This window comes from Palaemon carinicauda, chromosome 3 (assembly GCF_036898095.1).
Source record: "Palaemon carinicauda isolate YSFRI2023 chromosome 3, ASM3689809v2, whole genome shotgun sequence".
In the NCBI taxonomy this organism is placed as follows: domain Eukaryota; kingdom Metazoa; phylum Arthropoda; class Malacostraca; order Decapoda; family Palaemonidae; genus Palaemon; species Palaemon carinicauda.
In genome coordinates, this window is record NC_090727.1 from 70,076,535 (window position 1) to 70,096,256 (window position 19,722).

The following is a 19,722-nucleotide window of genomic DNA, read 5'->3' on the forward strand; positions in this document are numbered from 1 at the left end:
TAAGTGAGAGTACTAAACGGGCAGACAAAGATGAATTCCCAAACAGCGAACAAACAATGGCCGCCATGAAAGGCCAGACGGGAATAATAAAACAGACTATACTGGATATAAAACAAAAGCCCGGTACAATAAAATACTGTCAAAACAAACTATGGTACTTAACATTGGAATGTGTGAAGATGGAGCTTCGGACATGACAAAATAAATCCACGATTGATAAAAAAGACCGAGAGCACAACAAAACGATTCAACACTTTGTATTCCAAAAAGAAGGATGTCGTTCAGATGGCGCTCGCGTCGTGGCGTGGGTGGTGCGGCGATGGGGGTGTGTCTAGGGCCTCTGTATCGGCCCATCCCTTTGGCGAAGGAATTAACTAAATGGAAGACAACCTGTGAATAGTGGATTTCACGCGCCTTTGCTTTATACACGACACCCAAAAGGTGCTCGCGCGAGGGTTGTAACCTCAGCATTCCATGCTTTTATCTTTCTCTGGTATAATTGGAAGGTTTTTATCAGAAAAGATATACAAGAAGGACTTTTCACCGGGCGCCACAGGTTCGACCCAGAAATAGATGTGCAGAGCTTTCACTGGAGTTGTTGGCTTTCATGGCAGAACTGTTGCCATTTATTCCAGAGTTGCCACTTTATGCAGAAATAGTAGTGTTTATGCCAAAACTGATGACGTTCGTAGGTATTAGACAACGTACCATGAATATCATGGAGTTACCCTCAATGCAAATCTCAACATGCTGGAATTGCCATAAATAATTTAATCAGAAGTCATAGATGAGGCAATTAAGAGTTAAACTATCATGCATAATGGTGTCTTATTGAGGTGAAAGCCAGAAGCAAATACTGTATGTGGGTTTTCACCCCAGACACTACTTTAGGACTGAGATATGATACCTAAGCATAGGCAGCTTAATGTTTGTTGTAATAGGCATTATTACAGAGGCCATAAGATTTTTAGAATAAAGGTAGTGACAATCTTAGAAAACAATAACAAAAGGAAGAGTAACCAAGCTCAAGTTCTTTACCTCAATTGGTGCAAAGTTCCACTTTCCTCTAATACTCATAAATCCACAAAATTAGCTGATTACGAGAGGGCAAACTTGAAATTGGTTTATCTGAATGACAAGGAGATAATATATTGTTTTAATTAGGGTGTATATGGCTTATTGCCAATCTTTGTACCAATTAATGACTTCTAAGCTCTGACTAATGAGCTCATTTTGTGACAAAGAAGGCCACACAAGCAAAATTTAAACAAGCACTACCTACTATAATAGGAGTAAAGGTCAACAGAAAATAATACTGTCCCATATCCAAGCAAATTATACAGTCGTAACTCAGTTTAATAAAACCGATGAGTAGGAAAGTACAATACCTTTGCTATGCCAATAACAAATGAGTTGCCATTCCATTCCTGACATGTATTCAAGAAAAATTATGTGAGTCCAGAGTGCGAGTGCAGAGGCTCCAGTGGCAGAAGGGGGAAAAAGTTTACCTAAGGTATGTATGAAAAAACTGCCTTGAAGAGGGAGGACGCCACCTCTACTGTAATCATGCTATTACATTAACAGAAGGACCTTTTCACCGGGCAACACATATCTCCCCAGAAATAGATTTTTCCTTTGTCAAAATCCCTTTACATTAACAAATAATGTATGGTACATGCACATGAAATTAAAATGCAGAAAAAAGGACCAATGAATATAAAGTTAACGATCATATCCTTGTCAGTCAATCCCCAATTTAACCCTTTGATGTGTGTTTACAGGTTCCAGACTTCCTATATTCCAAACCCATATTAATTTAAATGAGGTTGGTATCTGATGAAATTGTAATAAAATGTTAATATACAGCACTAGATAGATTTCAATGTCCGATTACTTCACATTAGGATCAAAACCCAGACATTAAATGAAAGGCAAGATTTCTATCAATCCTATCGCCACGACACGTGCTAAAATTTAAAACACAAGGATAAAGAAGTAACAAAACACTAACCTAAACATTCCCAATCAGTCTCAACAACGTAGGTTGAACATCTAGAATATAAGAACTTCAAGTCTGTTTAGTCTAAAACTTAAACCTTAGATCGACTTAGATTGTCTATCAAATATATGATGCGATAAAATTTATATGAAATGAAAAGGAATTATGATAGACCTAGACCTAAAAGATTATAAAACAGATGAGAAAAATTGAAAAGTGTTGGGCCGTAGGCTTAATAATAAAAATTCATTGCTATGCAAGTCTGAAAAAGTATGAACATGCTAAAATTGATAGTAAGTGGTAAAAAAACCATCAAGCGACTTCATACAAGTGATAAAACCTAAGTAAACCATGCTCAGGGGAAAAAATTCAGCTATTTATTGCGGTAACTATCGCGAAGAATAACAAAGTTGGAAGGTATCTAATGGTAATTTTCATTTCAAAAGATGGTAGTGGAACGACCAAGTGGCCTAATCTCCAATTACGGTGTCATGACGTTATTATTACTAGTCAAGCTAAAACCTAGTTAGAAAAGATAAGCCCAAGGGCTCCAACAGGAAAAGTAGCCCAGTGAGGAAAGGAAATAAGGAAAAAGAATAGTATGCTTGAGTGTACCCTCGAGCAAAAGTACTCTAACCCAAGACAATGACGATCAAGGGACAAAATCTATGCCAGTGGAAGACCATGGAACAGAGGCTTATGGCACTACCCAAGAATAGAGAACAATACTGTACAGTAGTTTGATTTTGGAGTGGCTCTTCTCATAGAAGAGCTTCTTATAGATAGTGTCTTCTACCCTTTCCAAGTGGACGGTGGCTGCTGAATAATTACAGTGCAATATTTAATGCCATGAGTGAAGAATTTTTTGGGTTATATTACCTGTGACAGGTGTATGATTAAAGAGGAGACTAAAGAATAGGCCAGACTATTTGGTGTACATGTAAGCAAAAGAAAAACTGAGTCTTAAACAGGGGTATCCAATGTAGTACTATCAGGCCAGTCAAAGGACCTGATAACTCTTCAGTGGTAGTATCTCAATGGGTGGCTGGTGACAAATTTCAGCAGAGCTATTTGTGACCTATTACTTGGAATTCAATAATGATGCTATGACCCACCCACTCAAATGAGTTTGAAAACAAGGGCCTCATGATTAACATGGTCAAAGGCAGCACTAAAATCAACGCCAATCATATGAACTTCCTTACAACAATCAAAGATTTCTGTATAGCTTTTAGAGATTGTAAGAAGGGTATCACATACTCCAAGACCTTTACGAAAGCCAAACTGCAAACTAGGGAACAGATGATTGCCTTCTGCAAATCTATTTAGACATTTTGCCAAAAGATGTTAAAAAATTTAGATATGGGAGTTATGGAAATTAGGCAGTAATCAGTTGAACTTGAGCTACAACAAACATTTACATAATGGAGTAAAATTACAAATTCTCCAACAGTGCTAAAAGCTCCTCCTCTTGCTATCTTGCTAAAATAACATTACTTTGGAGCTAAGAAATCTGCAGTCTTTATAAAAACACAAACAAAGGAAAAACACCATTTGGGTCTACACCTCTATAAGCATGAAGATCCATCACGATAGCTTAATTTCACAAGATCGAAAAGCTAAACTAGTTAAGTTTATCCTCAGGAAAACAGGAATGAGGAAGATCAAGTCTCTCATTACTCTGTTGAGTGTTGAACAGTGAAAAAGGTGCCTTTTCCTTTGGACAGTGAATGACAGCACCATACAGTTCAAGTAAAGGAAGAACTGTTGCATTGTCACCAAAGAGTGCAGATTTAAGGGTAACCCACCAATTATGTTCCTGAGTTGTACCAGAAATTTTGTGGTTAAATTGTATTAGTTTTCAGTTGAAGCATAAACTGAACAAAAGCTCAAAGCCGAGTATAGTTATTCCAAGTCAAATCTGATCTGTTACCCTTCCAAAGATGACAGGCCTCCTGTTTCTCCAAATAAGCACGTCTACAATCTTCACTGAACCAGGGCTTGTCTTTCACTCGGTACCTTAGCACACGAGAAGGGATTCACCTATCAATTATGCAGACTAGATTCTCATTCATAGGAGCAACAGGATCAACACTTTTACAATTGTGACTTAATTACAGACCAAAAGATTACTCACAATGCCATTCCAGTCTGCTTGAGATTTTATATAATCTTACACTAGTATGACACATCAGGGACAGGCTGCTCAGTCTTCACTACTAATGAAATTAAGGACTGATCAGATGTCCCAACTGGAGAACAAACCTTACTTGTTATTACGCCAGGGAAGTGTGTATATGAGGTCCAAGCAGATACCAGACCTGCGAGTAGCTTCACTTATGATTTGCTCACTTTCTGATTCAGAGGCAAATTCCAAAGCTCTTAAATCATAGCAATCAGCAGGAGAAACAGAACTTAATCACTCCCTATGGTGAGCACTGAAATCAACAAAAATAAGAGGCCTTTCTATCACCATCTTGTTATCTTAGCCATAATGGCAAGAAGACAGTCTAAGATAGAATCATCCATATCTGGATTCCGGTAAATCAAACAAATAGAAGTTGTTATGCCTGCCGCAAACTTTAATTACCCGAATTACATGACATCCACATTCATAGCAAGACTTATGAGAAGCAGGGTATCAATCAGACATTTGTATAAAGTCTTTTAAGTTCAGGGTATTGCAATTTTCCCCCAGTAATATCTCTTAAAAGGTTTGTCCGAGTAAATGTATTCTCCTCTGAAGATTAAAATTCATGACAATCGGCTAAAATTTGTTTAATATCTATGGTCACTTGACAGTGAAAGTTGAGTTCTGAAAGATGAAAGATAGGAATCAGGAATGGAATATAGTTCATGGCTACAAAGCGAGTGCAGCTAGTTGCTGAAAGGAAGCTGCAAAAGACCTATGAAAAAACAGTGCTTACAAAGCATTGCCTAAGGTGCACAGACAATTCACATTAGGGTATAAAATGGGACTCCAGTAAACCCAGAACTAATATTTAGCTAGTCTCATACTTTAGCCCCACTCCATGATTAAGTAAAATTAACCATACAAAAAAATGCTGTCTGTGACAAAATCTTCACAACCAACTACATCCAATTTGGCGAGCAGATGCACCAAACAGTGAGTAGCTCAGGTACTGTACATCAGCATTTAACGCAAGACTAAGAAGCAAGAAAAATAAGTTTCTAGATGAGGAGGGAGTTTTTTCTGCTCCATAATCAACCCATTGTGTGGCTTAGTTCATCAATGGCCACCTCAGAGGTACGAATTACACCCAATTAATCTGTATACTGTAAATAGAAGCCAGATGACCAACAACAATCAGTCTTCCTCCCGAGTGTGAGCAAAGCCCTTCTTGCTCAAAATATCAAACTGGAGATAACACACTTAGGATTACATGATCACTTGAAAGAAACATTTGAGATAGCATTTAAAAGTTATAAATAACACTACAGGTATCTTTTCTCCTCAAGTAGTAACTGCCAATTTTGATCTCTATGGAATTTAACTGCCAATTTTGATCTCGATGGAATTTAACTGGAAATTCAATGACTCGATACTAGCCAATGTGAGGCTAGGAACAAACAAAATACTACACAGACCTCTTGTTACGCACAATACATTTGACTACACTGAATAGATTTTATCAAGGCACCTGCCAATCTGAAGACAACAGTATTGTATATCACACAAACAGAATAGCAAGTTATAATATTTTGCAAATGATGGAAGCAGCTAGTAATAGTATAGTACTGTACATACAACCTACTATAAAAAAGGAGACTGCAATTTTCAGATATTTTACATTTACCCTATACTGTACAGGGAAACTAAGTGTTTTATATGGATATAATGTACAGTAAACCCTTTAGGTGCAAGTTGTAGCTATCAATGAAGCTTAGTAACAAGGTAATTAACTTGTGGAAAATTAGTAATGGAGAGGGAAAATCAAACCCCCACTCACTCGCTTGACCTTAAGAATACCCTTTTCCCTTCAACAACAGGGACAAACAGCAGGGTAAGTTTGAGAAGGGAACCTTGAAATTTTTTTTTATATATACAAGATAATTACAAAATTATCTTTAAAATTTTACAATACAGCAGTTCTTCTAAAACTACAAACCTTCACTTCTTTGTTGTTTTCCAAAGAACGCACTGGCTAAGTGTTCTACATGTAAATCAGCAGTGTTGCTCCAAGACATGACCAAATTCAGTACCCTTGAATTTTTCCTGATCCCTGTAAAAATAAAAATGTAAAATGAGGATCATGAGTGACAGGTGACAAAGTACCCATACAATCTTTTCCCAGGCACTTAGCTAATCATAATTTAATAACCAAAGTCATCCATGCAAGCCACTCAAATGCAACACCAAAGTTACCATCAACAAAGAGTCAGCACTAACAAACATTTCAAAACAAACCCCATTGAAGAAGTTGAACAATAGAGATGTCTTTAATAAAGAAAAGATGAATATTTAGTTTGGAGCAAGTGGGGTGGTGTGTGAAGCCCAACCGCCCACACACGCGCACAAACTTATTTCTGGTTGACTATCTTGTTACCAGTGCAGTTTTCACCCAAAATTTTCTCCAGTAAAATAGAAAAGCTTGTATTGCCTAATGAACAAGAGGCTGTACAGTACTCTAATGCTCTACTAATTTGGTTGTCAAGCATTTTTTATTAAATTCTGATGTAAGGAATTCAAGGCTTATAGCCCAAAACTTGGGCTGAAGAGGCCATTTAGCAGCAGGATGCAAGTGGGAGAAAACCTTGCTGTCACACTTCTAAATAAAAGTTGAGAGGTTAGAAAGGAAGAAGGAAAAAAAAGAAAAGTGGGAATGCAGGAAAATACAAGGATAAAAGGTAGGGGCAAGTATTGAAATGCACCACATAGTAATACATACATAGTGCTAATCGTACTAAACCCCATGTGAAATAATCTTCAATGCTGTACTGTATTTGGAATTTCTTTAATGATAGAAGTCCTTTTCCTTGTCCTATGTTACATGCAGTTAAAAGTTAATTTGCTCCCTGGTGTTGAAAACACTTTCAAGAGAGTACTGGTAATCATTCAAGGCAGCGACTTTTACTTTTCTGTATGTTACATCATCAACATGAACTTCCACATGCAGGGAAATAGTTTTGTGCTAAAATGAAATGTGAAAGAGCCACTCGTGAGCTTCAAGAACTAATGAGTGGAGACTAACGAGACTTTTCAAAGTCCCCAATACTTTTTTCATGCTCTGAAAGAAAGCTCGTTACTATACAATCACTTTCTGTTCCCAACTTCTAAAAAATTAATTTACCAATGTGGTTCCTGTAGGCTGAGAGATGGGTGGGAGAAATACATGAATGATATCCCAATAATGATAGCAAAAAAAGCATAAACCATATGATAACCAGACACGCGCACACAAAAGTTCCCTATGTATCTAAAAAAAAAAAAAAAAAAAAAAAAAAAAAAGTAAAAAATAAAATATATTCATCCATATCAAATGGCAAGCATTTAACAATAACCCAATTTCAAGGTTCTACTATACAGTACTTGGAACAGCCTTTCTATTCAGACAGTGAAACTACATAATTGTACATTTAAAGAATATATAAATCTTTAATCTTTCTTATTTTTCCTGACGATACAAATTTCAAGTCTTTAAATAGGAATATGCTTTTAGCATAGCTGGAAAAATGGTGTTAATATTTATAACAAGGTGTTGTAGTTACTGGAAGGTGGCCTTGTGAGATTGACATCAGGGTTGTCTTCCAGTCTCCTTGTCAGAGAAAAAGTCTGATTCCTCCACGAAGCCATACATTTTAGGGTCTTTTTTATTCCTGCCATACTGCATTTAGTCTTTTATTGTCTCCCCTCCTCTAGGACAGGAAGGGAAGTCATTCTGCTTCCTGCTAATCACCTTTGTAGGTGAAGAGATGAAGGAGGATTAAGTCATGACCAGCTAGATTCTGGGTCCTGGCCATTAAATCCTGAACCTTGGCAAGGTGATTGAGATCTATCCTTCAGAATGACTGGTGATACAGGAAAAGATGGGCTGTTTACCTGCTTATTTCACTGGGGCTACCACAGCCTTGCATGGGTCCATTTAAGGACTTTGAATTCTGTGTGGTTTGAGCCCTCTAGGTCTTCTCATGATTCTCAGTCAGGATCCCTCCTGTCACTGTTGTCGTGAACATTTGAGAAGGGTGTCTGCATGAAGACCAAGAATCAGGACCCTATTAATAGCTACTGTGTAAGGAATTCCACAGCTCAGAGGAAGTAAGAATTGCCATACTATGCTGCCTTAAATGTAGTCTTCTGGAATTCTCCTAAGAAAAAACCTGAAGAGAACAGAGAAATCATCTTGAGCAGAGTTCACTAGTTCAGTCTCTGAGATTGGGTATTTACAATACCTGTACTATGTACAGAAGTGTATTCTCTGAAAAAGAGATGTTCCTGATACAAACCTCTTGCCTTGAATATTGGGAGGGATCATATTGAGAGCATCTTCCAAATTAGATATACAGTATTCTCAGCACTGTCAAGAGAGTAGAGCACTTGGATTCTCTTCACAAGTGGAAACCCTTCTTGGTATGTACCGGAGGTTCAACATCAAAGGATTGACCAGCAGTGCTTATGCTTGGTCTCGCACGAAACCTAGAACTGGATGTAGAGAAGAGTTCCTATATCATGTACCGATAACCATCCCAGAGAGGGTTGGGTTTTGGTACAGTTTATCCTTGCACAAAATCTTTTAGAGGATTGGTCAATGTCCACCATGACTGAGCCTAATAAGCCGTCCTGTGTCTTGGCGACTAATCATTCTTCCTCTGAGGTGACACACCTAAAGGCTCTGCTCATAAAAAAGCAAGGATGAATATACAGGCACAAGCGAGGCGAAAGGGGAAGGCAAGTGCATTCGCTTTGGTTCTCTATTTGGTCTAGTGGATAAAAGGGCAGCACCATTCCTTCTCACCTCCCACAAGATTACTCGGTTCCAGATGGCGCAGCAGGAAGTGCCGAAACTTCTGCCTGAAAGGAATTAAAGCATTTGGCAAGGTGGTGTCTCTAAGACTGCAAGCATATGCAGGCCTCTCAAGTGAAGTTACCTGGTTTGAGTAGGAAGTGATCCAAGTGGTCACTCACCTAGAAGCTAAACAGAACATTGTTCTCAAGGCAGTTTGGCCATTGACCATCTCAGTACAGTATAATCAGCCTTGCTTGTTGGACATATGATCCTGTTTACTCCCACTGCTGGAATGTTGCCTATCTAGAGGACTTCAGAACACACTGAATAATGAAATAGGAAGGGGCACTCACCCTGCTTCTTGATGAAATTTACTCTAGTCCCTTGCAAAACCAAGAACTCTAAACCAGTATCAAAAGAACTGTGTTGAATACAACCACGGTACATACCATCCTCCTGGTACACTGGGTCGAGATCAATCTGACACAACTGTGGCCAATCCATTTTCCTAACACCCCTTCTGCCTCCATGAAGTAATAAAACTACTGTATGTACAAACAAGGACATTTGCATAAGGGTACCTACGGAAGACTTTGGTAAGAGAACAATAACAGTAGTGCTCGCTTGAACAACATGTACCGAAAATGGGAGTTGGTGCCAACAAAGACTTCCAGGACAAGGCGGGTATGCAGGACCGTGCATGCAAACAATTGAGAGCTTGGAGATTTAGGAGTGTGTTCCAAGGCACATACAGAGGAGAGAACTTGCAGGAGCAAGTGAACAGGGAAGGGAGAGCACCTGTAGCTGATAGGAGATTTCTTCTATCCTTCCTCTTGTGCGCGTACATGAGAGAACGTGTGGGCACGACCAATTGATAAGGTGAGGGCGCACAGCTAACGCACACTCCCACAGCCCAGAAATGGTAGGAGTCATACAAAAGCAACTCTCCTCATTAAGTCTAAGACCATGCAAAACCGGGAGGACCAATTCCATCCCGACCGGAGTGTGTGACGAGACGAGAAAACTCTCGGGTGTCCTCTGGGTTGTCTCCTCATCTCTCTGGGTCATCTATTCTCCATCCTCAGTAAAGCGAGTCACGGTGACTCCTGGGGGAGCAATGTCTCCTATGGACAAAGAAACGACAGGAGTCCCTTGTATCCGACTCCCATCGATCAGTCTTCTAGAACTTTGTCCATAAAGGGGAAAAAAAGGGAGGAACACTTCCATTCCAACCGGCAGTGTGTAAAGACATGAAGGGGAAGGCAGAAATTATCCTATTGTGGGGTCTACTCCAAGCTGACGTCAATGACAACCAAGCACTTACCTAGTTCCTGAAAAAGAATTCTCAAGCCATAGACTAAACCAAAACCCCTCCCCATGTCGGACCCATTGTTCCTCCCAATATCCATAACCTTTCATACAGAATGCATCCAGGTTTGATTTTGTTGGTCATTCAAAGGAGACCTGTGTGTCTGGGAAATAGACTCCTCAGTTTGCAACATTTTTGCAATATTTCACAGAAATTTGTTGGAACTGATAGCAATTTTCCTGACATTGAAGACCAAGAAGGAACTCTCATCAATGTTTTCATAGACAAGACGGCATTCTTTTGCCTCCAGGATGCAGGATCTTGCTAGAGAATTCTCAATGCAATGATTTTCATTTTGAACTTCCTTCAGGAGAGGGACCTGTCTCTCTTCTAATCCCACCTTCCAGGCTCTATCAAAGTATAGTAGTAGAAGCCCTATTTTGATAAACAGCCCTTGACACAGAATGGACCTTGTATCAGGGATAGTGGGGATCCCTTAGCTCCTACCATCTGACCCTAGCAACTGAGTGTCTGGTTAGTTTATTCCTCTTGCTGGAATGAACCATTCTGAGAGCTCTACTGTACAGAATTGTTGAATACCCTAGAGAGCACCTTCTTCATTAACTGGCAGAGGGACTGTAAAACAGTTCCCCCTAGCTTGTTGATGTAGGCCACTACAGTAGTAGTCGCTCAACACTAATAATTGCCTTATCAAACTATTGAAAAATTAGCAGCACTATTAGTACAGCTCGAAAAATACCATGTTGATGTGCATGAACTTTTTACTTCCGATCATGATCCCAAGACTGTCTGGAAGCATTTGTGAACAGTAGAATCTCTGGAGGTGGGGAGTCGAGTTGAACTCTACCTAGTGTTCCACATGAACCTGAAATGAGGTGATTGGTGGATGATGACCAGTGATACTTTAGACAACACTTTAGCAACCTACGGTGGAGGTTCCCATCAGGCAAGAGTTTCTCTAAAGAGAAAAGATGTCTCAGAGAATGATTCCACTAACAAGCAGTAAGTCGGGAGATCAAAAAAGGTTGCGCTACCTCCATGAACCTGCTGATGCTATTAATAAGTCTGATGGAAAAACTTTCACCGCTGCAATGTCTATCAACTTCCTTATCCCATTTTTTCTGAATGTGGGACTTTACTTCCTCCAATTATCTCAATACCCTGACCATGGCACAAGGAAAGGAGTGTCTTGATCCTTGAGAACCTGCCTCTTCGAGGACAACACGATCAGTCAATTATCGAGATACTTCGGAACACTAATTCACATGAACTCTTGGGAAGTAGTAAAAACCCCAAAGTAAAGAGCTTTAAATAAGTACACAACTTCGAGGACGAGGCAGAGGTACTTTTCCGGACCGATGGACATACGCATCCTTGAGATCCATGGAAAGCATAAAGTCTTCCTTCCTGCCATCAGCACGTACTGTATCATACTTGCAGTCTCCTTCTTTAATGAAGTTTGTTGAACAATTTTGCTCTGAGTCGAGAACACAGTCTCCATCCTCTGGTTGACTTCTCTACCAGGCACAGCTGACAAAGGAATGTCATGAGACCCGTCTTGGACAACGTCTGGCACATTTCGAACCTTAGGGATACTGTACTGTACTATGTTAGTATACACTTGGAAAATTATGCGAATAAAAATATACAATTCTGCGAATAAAAATATCAACATATACGTAGGTATTGATTAGGTTCAGATTTGGAGCGAATTAGATTTGCTTACCCTACTAAGGTTTTTTCTTTTCTTAACTAAAATTATATGGAAACCTATCTGAAATTTACCAACATATATTACTAGCACTTAGATTCTTTCAAAGTTGCCATTCTTTGCGAGCTCTTACATGTTCAATTGGTGAATTTTGCCTACACAAAATGCATAAACCAGATTGTTTTTTTTAGAATAGTTTAATGAATCACTTGTCGATATACATTGCTCACTGAAACTTGTCTCCTCTGTCCATTATAGCTGCAACATAGAAGACTGATTCAAGTTTATCTTGCAAGAGCAACAGATCATTTCAAATGGCGCCCCTTTCAGGTAAGTATCCTTCAAACAGCAAATGTATCAATGACGGTGGTTTTAAGCCAAGATATCCCTTCCTAAAGTAATAACGAGGGACCATGTAGGAAACCATGGCTTTTGCGCGAGGCGAAAACTGAAAACAGTTAAGCCACCTACGGCTGATGGACTTAGAAAATGTGCGCTCTTATGTGTCACAGTTGGGACAGAAGGGCCATTCAGTGCCATGAATCGATGGAGGTGCGGGAAACTAATACTACTGTATTTAGTAAAAGTTATGTGGGTTAACAGCAAGATAATATGAATGAAAGTAAAGTACTGTTGAGGGAATGGGAACTAAGTAGTAGGAATGGGAGTAACATAATTGGAATGCAAATATTCATTTGCAAGCGAAGCAAGACACAGCGGAGTATTAACCATTAGGGGGACATGACAAATAGGTAATTGATACATCAATAATGACCCGCAAGGCTGGTGTACGCAGGACATCCATGTTCCGCTTGCCACAACAGAAAACCAGTGAGCTTATGTTTTTCAAAAAAAAAAAAAAAAAAAAAAAAAAAAAAAAAAAAAAAAAAAAAAAAAAAAAAAAAAAAAAAAAAAAAAAAGAGCCATGGATGAGCAAAACCATTAGTAGTTAGTAAAATAGTGAAGTCTAACTTTCTGAGTAGCAGGTTGGCCAAGGTACCAGTCCACCAGTCAACCAAAATCAGTTCTTCACACAAAGGGTCAAAACTAATGTTAACTAATTTCTTTCTACTTGGTATGGTAAGAGTAGAAGAGAGACTAGCTTTGGCGTTTATACCATGGTCTTCCACAGTCTTGTGTTAAAGAGTTCTCTTGGTTGAAGGTACACCCAGGCACTTCTTTATTCAGTCTCCTTATTCCCTTTATTCACAGGGCTATTTCCCCTATTGGATCCCTTAGGCTTATAGTTTTTCCAACTAGGGTTTTAACTTCTCTAGTAATCATAACTTATCTACAAGGATCTAACCTAAATCAGGGTGCACAAAAATTATATTTTCATAAAATAAATTTTTGAACATACAGTACTTACCTGGTAGTTACATATATAGCTTAGTCCCTGACGTCACGGCAGAATTTCAAAACTCGCTGCAATTGCCGATTGGGTAGCCAGGTGTACCACCAGTGCGCCCTCTACCCAGGTACCTGGAACCATTCCAACTATTCCTCAGATCTTCCATGCCCTTAGGCCTCTAGAGGGGAGGAGGGTGGGAATTAAATTATATATAACTACCAGATAAGTATGTTCAAAAATTTATTTTATTATGAAAATATAATTTTTAAACATCTGACTTACCTGGTAGTTATATATATATATAGCTGATTGACAACTTTGGTGTAGGGTCAGAGACAGCTAACATTGTTAGAATTTACATAAGAGTTAATAAACAAGCTTACGTGTTCGTACTTGTTAAGGAAGCTGACTTCAATGGATCCCTGCCTCATTATGTCCGCTTTCCTTAAGAGATCCAGCGATCCATGCAGGGGGCTGAAAACCTCTAGGAGCTGTCAAACCGGTGTAAAACCTCTATGTGACAGGACCTCCTCCAATACCCTTGTTCCGGGCACTCCCAAGGAACAAACTGACCACCTGACTAAAATCAATGATTGTTTAAAACTGCATCCAGTCTCCACAAACAACCATAAAAATACAACAGTTCCAAGAGAAGAAAAAGGGTATTAGGTTATAGAAATGTAGTGATAGATCCTTCCCCCACTACTGCATTCGCTGCTACGAATGGTCCCAAAGTGTAGCAGTCATCATAGAGAGTCTGGACTTGTTTCAAATAATGTGAGGCGAACACAGATTTACTTCTCCAGAATGTCGTGTCCATAATGCTCTGCAAAGACCTATTCTGCTTGAAGGTAACATATGTTGCTACAGCTCTAACCTCATGGGCTTTGACCTTCAAAAGCTTGAGGTCTGTCTCACTACAATGTGAATGAGCCTCCCTTATTAAGTGTGATAAAGAAAGAGCGTGCATTCTGAGACATCTGCAGTGAAGGTTTCATGACCGAGCACCAAAGTGCTTCTGACTTGCCCCGTAAACCTTTCATTCTTTCCAGGTAGAACTTCAGGGCTCTTACTGGACACAGGACCTTCTCCAATTCCTCTCCAACCACATCCGAAAGGTTCGGAATCTCAAAAGCCTTGGGCCAGGGTTGTGAAGGGCGTTCGTTCTTAGCAAGAAAGCCTAGCTGTAAGGAGCAGATAGCTTTGATCTCTCTAAAGCCTACGTTTTTGTTGAAGGCATGAATCTCACTGACCCTTTTTGCTGTCGCCAATCTGACCAAAAAGTGTCTTCATGGTGAGGTCCTTAAACGAAGCTGAATGTAAAGGCTCAAACCTGTCACTTATTAGGAACTTCAGGACTGTCTAGATTCCAAGCTGGTGATTCCTGATGTCGTTCCTTAGTCGTTTCAAAGGATTTGAGAAGATCCTGAGGTCTTTATTATTAGACAGGTCCAAATTCTTATGCCTGAAGATGGCCGCTAACATGCTCCTGTATCCCTTGATGGTTGAGGTCAAAAACTTACATTTCCTTCCAAGGTATAGAAGGAAGTCGGCAATCTGAGTCAGAGGTACTGGAAGAGGAAACAGAGTTGACTCTGAACCATTCTCTAAAAACCTCCCACCTGGATTGGTAAACCTTGATGGTAGAAGACCACCTTGCTCTTGCAATCGCCCTAGCTGCTTCCTTCGAAAAACCTCTAGCTCTCGTGAGTTTTTCGATAGTCTGAAGGCAGTTAGATGTAGAGCTTGGAGGTTTTGATGGTACCTTTCCCAGTGGGGTTGTTTGAGTAGATCTACTCTTAATGGGAGGCTTCTCAGAGTGTCCACCATCCATTCCAGTGCTTCTGTGAACCACTCTCTTGTGGGCCAAAAGGGGGCCACTAGAGTCATTCTGGTTCCCTTGTGCGACACAAATTTTTGCATTACTTTGTGCACAATCTTGAACGGAGGGAATGCGTACACGTCCAGGTGGGACCAGTCCAAGAGGAGAGCGTCGATGTGGACTGCGAGATCTGGCACTTGGGAGCAGTAAGTCTCCAGTCTCTTCGTCTTCGAGGTTGCGAACAGGTCTATACAAGGACGACCCCAAATCCGCCACAGGTTCTTGCAGACCTCCTGATGAAGCGTCCACTCTGTGGACAACACTTGACCTCTCCTGCTGAGACTGTCTGCCATCACGTTCCTTTACCCTTGAATAAACCTTGTTACTGGGGTTACATTCTTTTCTCTTGCCCAGTAAAAGAGTTCTCTCACAGTCTCGTAAAGGGACCTTGAGTGGGTTCCGCCTTGCTTGGCTATGTAGGCCAACGCTGTAGTGTTGTCGGAGTCGACCAGTACCACTCTGTTCAGGACAGACCCTTCGAAGCCTTTGAGGGCCAACAGGACTACCAACAGTTCCATCTGGTTTATGTGGAGGATCTCCTGATCTTTTGTCCAGGAACCAGGGATCTCCAACTTGTCCAGTGTTGCTCCCCACCCCGAGTCCGAGGCGTCAGAACACAAGATCTGGGTTCCTCTGTTCCAGAGAAAGACCTTCTTGAAGCTTGACGGGGTCGTTCCACCACTGAAGGCAACGCTTTGTGGATTCTGTAATGGGAATACATTTTGTCTCCAGTTCCTTTCCCTTGTCCCAACGTAGATTGAGGTGGAACTGAAGAGGGTGAAGATTCAGTTTTCCCAGGAAGACAAACTGCTCCAACGAGGAAAGGGTTCCCAGCAGACTCATCCAATCCCTCACAGAACACTTTCGTTTCTCTAGAAAGCAATGAAGCTTCACCAGGGCTTGTTCCGTTCTTGAGGCAGACGGAAAAGCCCGAAAAACTTGACTCCGAATCTCCATCCCCAAATATAGGATCTCTTGAGATGGTGTCAGTTGTGACTTGTCTGTTTATCAGAAGACCCAGTTCTTCTGATAACTTCAACGTCATCCGCAGATCCTCCAGACAGCAATTGTAGGAATGAGCTCTGAGTGGCCAGTCGTCCAGATACAGGGAAGCTCCGATACCTCTTGAATGTAGCATACCTGCTACATTTGACATTAACTTCGTAAAGATTTGAGGGGCGGTGCTTAGGCCGAAACAAAGAGCCCGAAACTGGAAAACTTTCTCCTTGTACATGAACCTCAGGTATTTCTTGAAGTTCGGATGGATGGGGATGTGAAAATACGCATCCTGGAGGTCTAAAGAGACCATCCAGTCATCTTTTCTGACTGCTGCTAGGACTGATTTCGTTGTCTCCATAGTGAACTTCGTTTTCTGAATGAAGACGCTGAGAGCACTTACATCCAGGACTGGTCTCCATCCCCCCCCCGAGTTCTTGGAAACCAGGAACAAGCGGTTGTAAAATCCTGGTGACCGTAAATCTCGCACCCTCTCTAATCTCGCACCCTCTCTAATCTCTATTGCCTCCTTCTCTAATAAGACACACATTTGCTGTTGCATCGCCTGTATCTTGGATTCCTCTCTCTATCTGGCCGAGAGATCTATCAGAGTTACTACTAAAGGAGGTTTCCCTACAAAAGGGATTTTGTATCCCTCCTTGAGTAACTGTACAAACCAAAGGTCTGCTCCTCTCCTCTCCCAAGCTTGCCAGAAGTTGGTTAGTCTGGCTCCTACTGCTGTCTGAAGGTGAATGCAGTCAGACTCTGCTTCGCCCTGGTTTCGAGCCTCTCCTCTTCGATCTCCTTCCCTCAGGTCTGGTACTACCCCTGCTGAAAGTTTTCCTTACCCTTGAGTCTTGAGAGGGAAGTAGGCAGAACTTTCCTTGCTGTCTTATGACACAAAATCCTGTGGGGCCTTTTGGGCTAAAGCCGAAGAGACCTCTCTGACCAGCTCTCGAGGAAAAAGGGAAGAAGAAAGAGGTGCGTACAGCAATTCCGACTTCTGTATGGGTGTAACCCCATTTTCCAGAAAAGAGCACATTTGGGTTTTTTTTTTTTTTTTTTTTTTTTTTTTTTAAAAAACACCCGCCGAGAAAAGCCGCTAACTCGTTGGACCCATCTCTTAAGGCTTTGTCCATGCAAGGCCTTCTGTGTCCACATCCTTCAAAGCATAAACCTTTTTCCCCAAGGCTCCCAGAGTCCAGACAAGGAAATTAAACACCTTGAAAGCTCTGAAGATGCCTTTGAGAAGGTAATCCAGCTCCGACGTTGACCAAAACACTTTGGGTCTTCTCATGGCTGTCCGACGAGGGGCGTCCACCAGACTCTTAAAAGTCTCCTTGGGCAGAGGCAGGAACTCCTAAGCCGAGAGTTCTCCAGTCTTGTACCAAATGCTAGATCTGGATGCTAATCTGGCCGGGGGAAAAGAAAAAAACAGTCTTTCCCTGGTCCTTCTTAGATTGCATCCAGTCCCCCATCATTCTCAAGGCTCTCTTAGATGAGCAAGACAACACCATCTTCATAAACAGACTCCTTCGACGCCTTCCCTAGCGTAAACTCTGAAGGCGGGAAACGAGGAGCAGCAGGAACAAAATAATCAGGAAACTCTTCAGAAAAACTCTCATAAGTTTCTTTAAATCCACCGACGAATGAAAGGTCTTAGGACCTTCTCCTTCAGAGACTTCCTCTAAGGGATCACTAGGGGAGAGATGAGTCTTTCCCTTCTTCCGACAGGTCTCTAATCGAGGTAGAAACGTCCTGTTTTCTTAGAGTCAACTCCTTAATATCCTGACTTCTGGCATCAGGGAGTTCAATATCATGACGCCTGGCGTCACGTTGTTCCAACGCTTGACGCTCGGAACTTTGACGTTCGCGATCTCGACGCTCGGTTTCATGACGTCCAAGGTTCTTACGCACGGCGTCTCGACGTCCAACTCCTTGACGCTTGGCGTCATGCGTACCACTCACTCGACGCTTGGCATGATGTTCCTCCTTAAGACGCTCGGCGTCATGACTACCAGGCTCCCGACGCTTGATAAGATGTTCCTCTTCTCGACGCTCGGTGTCAAGAACCTCTCGACCCTTAGCTTTCTGACGCTTGGCGTCACGGCGTAAAGATTCCCGACGCTCGGCGTCTTGGCGAGCCACTCTCTTCTTGTCTGCAGGCTGATAGACTTGCAAGAGGGAGGAGAGTTTCTGCTGCATATCTTGCAGTACACTTAGATTCGGATCAATTTCTTGTTGTGGCCAAACAGAGACGCTGCTTCTTCAATAAGTTCACCTTTCACGTCGCTCAAGGAAAGCGCAGAGCGTTCAGGGGACAAATACCAATCCGAAGGAGGAGGAGGAGCATGCACAGAAGTCATGCCAGCCTCCGAAAACTGCCTTCCAACAGATGGGGATGGACGCCTGACAGCTTCCGACTTCCTTCTATCTCCTACCGACGTAGCAAGGCGCTTGGCAGGAGAACATTCTTCGGAGCAGGAAGGAAAACGCTCCGGACTGCTCCAATGGCTGCAACCTTGAGCCTGAGGCGTCATGACACGACACTGCTCGACAGAGGCAATCTTCCTCTTCAGAGGTCTTGATGCAAGATGGCAGCCACGTCTGGGCGCTGCGTCATCCGATGAAGACGAAAACACTTTCACCTTGCCTTTCCCATGGCAAGGGCAAGCGTCCTGCGAAGCGTCCACAGGTACGCTCGAAGGAACGACTGCTCGGACGCTAACGCCTCTCGTTTCCTTTCACCTGTCGACATTCCTTCTCCTAGGGGTTGGGAGCTTGGAAGAGGTCTATGGCTAGGAGAACGACAGGTTCGAGCAGACGCACCCTCCACTGCACTGATCAAATTCACTGAACCTTTAGCACTGACACTAGCACTCTTTAATACCTTAACATCGGACCTTAACTTAGTCCTATCCGCTGCAAGTGACTCCACTCTCTCGCCCAGGGCTTGAATGGCCACCATCATGTCCTTTAGAGTTGGTTCATTAGGATTAACAGCAGTGGGATCTGGAACTACCACTACAGGCGAAGGATCAATAGGTTCGTTGACACGGGGAGGGGAACAATCTCTAGAAGAACGAGATAAACTCTTACTTCTCCTGATCCTATCCCTCTGAAGCTTACGAGTGTAGCAGTCTTACTCCAACCACTCACTCTCAGACAAAATAACACATTCATCGCAACGATCAACCAACTAACAAACTTTACCTCTACATTTCACACAAATGGAGTGGGGATCAACAGAGGCTTTAGCAAGCCGGGTCTTACAACCTCTCGCACACCTAATAATTGAAGAGGAGTCAGACATTATGAAAATTTTCAAGAGATCATACAAGCAAGGGTCAAAACAACAAAATCTAATCGGGTCCAAGAAAAATCCAAAAACAAATCCAAACGAGCGAAAGCCAAAGCCAAATTGTACATTACCCAAGTAACTGCAATTAACATAGGCTACAGCAAGTGAAATTCCAACGATGTCACCG

At 41.6% G+C, this 19,722-nt stretch overlaps 2 long non-coding RNA genes across 16 annotated transcripts in view; one reads left to right on the plus strand and one right to left on the minus strand.

The window, feature by feature from the left end:
- Positions 1 to 19,722, plus strand: part of LOC137638319 (uncharacterized) — a 1,154,758-nt gene that overhangs the window by 886,029 nt on the left and 249,007 nt on the right. The window lies entirely within an intron of this gene.
- Positions 1 to 19,722, minus strand: part of LOC137638322 (uncharacterized) — an 838,879-nt gene that overhangs the window by 385,000 nt on the left and 434,157 nt on the right. For 8 of the 15 annotated variants that reach the window (XR_011044048.1, XR_011044050.1, XR_011044049.1 and 5 more), the window contains exon 2: positions 6,179 to 6,243. This is a non-coding gene — a long non-coding RNA (uncharacterized lncRNA). Of the gene's footprint in view, positions 1 to 6,129; positions 6,244 to 19,722 lie in introns of all 15 variants that reach the window. The other 7 variants (XR_011044044.1, XR_011044041.1, XR_011044042.1 and 4 more) reach the window with 1 other exon arrangement.